The sequence below is a fragment of the Crocuta crocuta genome, unplaced genomic scaffold (assembly GCF_008692635.1).
Source record: "Crocuta crocuta isolate KB4526 unplaced genomic scaffold, BGI_CrCroc_1.0 scaffold27, whole genome shotgun sequence".
Classification (NCBI taxonomy): Eukaryota; Metazoa; Chordata; class Mammalia; order Carnivora; family Hyaenidae; genus Crocuta; species Crocuta crocuta.
This window is the reverse complement of record NW_027532250.1, coordinates 4,364,679-4,369,122: the sequence shown is the minus strand read 5'-3', so window position 1 is coordinate 4,369,122 and position 4,444 is coordinate 4,364,679. Positions and strand designations below refer to the sequence as shown.

Here is a 4,444-nt window from a genome sequence, read left to right as displayed (position 1 = left end):
CTCTCTCCATCTCTTAATAATCCAAAGTACTTGAGAGCCCATTAATACTCGAGAGGGTTTTGCACTTTACTTTATAAAATGTCTAGCATGTCAAGAAAGGGAAAGAGTTCCTCCAATAATATTACCGATGGGCATTGTCTGCCTCTTTTTTAAAGTCTCCCTGAATCCTACTCCTCACTGCATTTCTGATTAATCTCTTGGCTCACAAGTTAACTCAGGAACCACACGCCACCGACAGTGAACTATCTTTAGGAGATGAATTCACCAAAATTCACTGTTCTGCTATTTGGGCAGATCTGCGTGGCAGCATTTTCTTTTCTAAGAAGACCTAGATATTTCGATCTTGGCCCTACAAGAATGAGGAGGGTTTTAGAAGACTCACTCTTTTCCCATACTTCTCTCGTTTTCATTTTATCTCAAAAATGGAGAATTAAAAATCTGCAGAAACATCCGGCTTCCCTTTTTTTTCTTCTATAGTCAGTAGGTCAAAAAACCCACATGTAGTAATAGGAAGTGGACACATCAGAAATATGTTTTAAAAATTCTGTCATATGCAAATCATTTAAGCTTTGTTTCTATAGAACTTTAAGTTGAAGTGTAATATTTTCATGTATATATATATATGTATATTCAGATATGTTTATACACATATAAATACTCAGGCTCAGTGAAGTTCTTGAGAAAGTCGACCTGAAATCAAAATACTAAAACCACAGCACTTGAGAACTGGAAATCATACAATTTTGTTTATTCCAACTCTTTCATTATATGAAGGGAAATTCAGGCTGAGGAAAGCTATTTCGCTTGCCTTGGGGTCTTCAGATTCTGGTCTTGAATTTGCCATATTATTTTGCACTGATCCTCTAGGACCTTCTGTTTCCTCATCTGTAAAGTGGGTCCATTGGGAGACGGGATTTTTTTAAGTTATATAATGTATACAGTTTTTGCAGGCATAGGATTTGGGTCACACACAGGAGGACATTCCAGATGCCAGGTGACTCGTCAGTCCACCTTTTCACCAGTGGATCTGTTTATTTTGGCCCTGGACAGGCATTAGCCACCCTTAACCAAAAGGTGGAGTTCTGGCAGCTGGGGTTTCCTGCCTGTGTGGGTTTGTATATTTTCACCAGCCTTTGACTCAGAAAAACCCAATGCAAGTCGATTCCTTTAATACAAGTGGCAGCAGATACCAGCAGATCCAGAACTGTCAGGATCCTGTTTCCTGCTTCTCTGGGCCTCCCCGTCTCTGTACTGCATCGGCTTTCAGCTTTGCCAGAACGGGTCCCTTGTCCTTTTGGGAATTCCCCCAACCACTCATCATTTCAGGCTGAACATGAATGATTTATCCAGCAAGAGTTCATAAAATCAACTGTGCTCTCTGAAGACAGGGCAGTTCGTCAAATCTGTATCTTCAAACTAATTGAATATATTTTTCATGAATTGTGATTAATGCGGGGTAATTTCAGAGGATGGCTTTTACTAATTAATAAATCCATCACACTGACTCATCTTGGCAGACTAAACTTTAAAAGTTCACGACTGCCTGGTTCAAAACCGGGATCCCATTCGTACCTAGTTTAGTGGTTTAATGTAATTCTTAAGAAAGCAAGCAGATTGAGCAATACTTTAATTCAGAAACAAGTTGCTCAATGTGTGTGCTCTGAAAATAACAAGGCTGAGAAGAGGAAACTATAAAACAGGCGGTAAGCTAATGTATTCCTGCTTCTAGATTGATTTCACATTTACAACAAAGCTCGCATTATTATAAAGATTTGGAAAGGTCGACGGGAAGCATCTTACTACCCATGGTAGGATTTCTGAAGTAGCTGAAAGCACCAAATTCACTCAAAACAACAAAATAAAGAGAAAACTTTATCTGAGCGAGTACGACATGTCTGGCTCTCAAACTCTATAGAACTTATGAACTAAGTGCAGGTGGGTTCTTTTTTTTTTTTTCTCTCCCCGCTCACAGAAAAGTTTATTTTAAAGAGGCACGGGAGGTATGGTTTCAAGAAAGGAAAATGGTTCGTGTTTTTCTTATCACATCAAAAGGGACATACACGCCCTTTAACAGAAAGCAATTAGGGGCCTTTCAAAGAATGAGCCTCCCTGCAGCCAAGGGCAGTTGGTTCTGAATCAGGTAATACACACACCTAGCACCTTGCAGGACCAAAATGGGAAAGAAACAAGGGAAAGGAAGGGAAGAGAAGAGAAGAATTAGAAAGAAATGAAGAAAGGAAGAAAGAAAAAGAAAGAAAAAAGAAAGGAAGGAAGGAGGGAGGGAGAAATGAGAGAAAGAAGGAAAAAAGGAAAGAAAAGAAGGGGAAAAAATAGTTAATTCAATCAGTCTGTAAATTAAACTTGAAATGACATTCTCCAAGTGTGTTTTCTGTTTTCTGTTACCAGGGTATTGGAAAAATTCCTCATGGAGGAGCAGGTATTTAATGAATGTCTTTATATGAAAGAAAAGGCCTGGATCCCAGCTTGGAGAGGTTTACAACCACACAGAAAGCTTGGAGAAGTAGAATTCTGCCCTTTTAGGATATTCACGGAAGTAAATCTCAGGGATTCTGGGCCCAGGGCCCCACAGACTTCTGCCTGGTGTCTCTGGGTGGGGATCCGAGCTGTGCAAACAGCTGCCAGAGGTGAAGAGGGATGGGGGTGGGTGGGGGATGAGTTTGGAAGGATCCAGAGCCTCCAGAACCTTTCTCCACACCTACCCTGAATAGCTGCAGCACACAGAATTCTTCTCCTTTGGGATGCAAATGTAGCATTCACAGCCAATCGGGTCTTCTGAGTGGATTAACCAGTAGTCAGTCCAGTTTTGGTTGGGGGAGGAGGGGACGGAGAAAAGAAAGAGAAAGAGGAAAAGGAATTTTCTTTTAATTAAGAGGGGGGAGAGGTGGAATAATTGTTAACAATAATGGACTGTGACTTGTAGAGACGTTTCTGAAGTGGCAGCTCTGGGCTGAGTAAGGGCTTTCTATTTCCATTCCCTAAACTTCCGGTTAGGTGAGCCTCCCCTCGCTGACACTCCCTGAGTTTCCTAAAATCCTGTAGTCATCTTTCCTGAGGGCATTTGCTGTTTTCCTACCTTAAACACCCACTCTTGCTAAGGGCCATCTGTGTAAAACAGGCACAGCATCCTGGTGAAATTATGAGGTTCCCAGTTAAAATATGATAAAGGAAGAAATCTATGGATTCTCCTATGGTATAATGTACAGTTTTTCATTCCCTGAACAGCAGGAGGCTTTCTCTACCGGGATCCCCGTTCAGCCACTCAAAGCTGTGTGTGTGACCTCAGGCACCCTTTCATACCTCAGTTTTGCCACCCATAAAATGGGGCTAATGATGGTATCAAGCCCTAAGCGTCATTATGAGGGCCAGATACTCTAATATCATGTCTGGCACAGACTGAGCCCTCAGTCAACCCTGGCCGTGGTTTTGGCGCTCCCTTTCAGGTTATCTGTTAAGAAACTGCCAGTAATGCTAATGTAGTGACTTTCTTCAGTCTGGAACCGGATTAAATCATAAGTGTCTCCAAATATATTAAATATCAGTTTAATTCTTGAGAAAACTCATCTCACCAATATCATGACTTACCTATTACAGAAACTTCCGAAAGCTTGATATTATTTTTATAGATGAAATTCTAGACTCTTGGTCCCTTCTTGTCTCCTAAGAATATCCAAGTTCATGAGGAAAGTATTTCCCCCCTCCCCTCCCCCCCCCAATTTCCGACACTGAGCATTTCACAGATACTACATTCAACAGGTAGGTAAGGAAAAGTAATACTTCCAGCTGTAAACAGAACACCTTACTGGGCTAATGTGTTAATTCATTTTTTTTCCCGGTAGATTTTTCAAGCCAAATGGAACATAGTAATATCCACAAAGGTAAAAAATCTGCTCTCTGCGTGTAATTACATTTCTTTCTATTCTTGATGTTGTTGTGAGTACTTTCCTTCTCCCTTTTCTTACCCATCCAGCCAAAGATGTGTCTTAATTTTACTGGACTTTTTTAGAAGGACCAGGAATTGATATCGGGGGTTTTTTCGGTTGTTTTTTATTTATGTGAAAATGTTCTGCTTTTAAGTGTGCTATTTCCTTCTTCTATTTATATTGATAGAGAATATCTGCACACATTTATATCGTCTTAAGGTATATGGAGAATCGCACTTGGTGTGGACGGGCAACGAGGGAGCTAGAACGTAGGAAAGGAAAATACACTTAGATGATTTCACCCCTAAAGGAAAGGAGGTTTTCGGGAGGGGGGGGAAGGGGGGTGCTTGGCTTTGAGACTTTATTTTTTATTTTTTACTTTTTTAAAGAGGGAGATATTTAGGTATAGCTTGAATAATTAAAAATACAAGGAAAACACGCCAAGATTCCTCAACCATCTGCTGAGGGCTGGGCTCACCTGCCTGGTCCAGGGAGCAGGAGGC

General features: G+C 40.9%; 1 long non-coding RNA gene across 1 annotated transcript; it reads right to left on the bottom strand.

The window, feature by feature from the left end:
• Positions 1-731: 731 nt before the first annotated feature.
• On the bottom strand, positions 732-2,796 carry LOC144243352 (uncharacterized). Its single transcript, XR_013338634.1, has 2 exons — positions 2,721-2,796; positions 732-885 (listed from the first exon to the last, which is right to left on the bottom strand). It is a non-coding gene; the product is annotated as an uncharacterized LOC144243352 (long non-coding RNA).
• Positions 2,797-4,444: the final 1,648 nt, after the last annotated feature.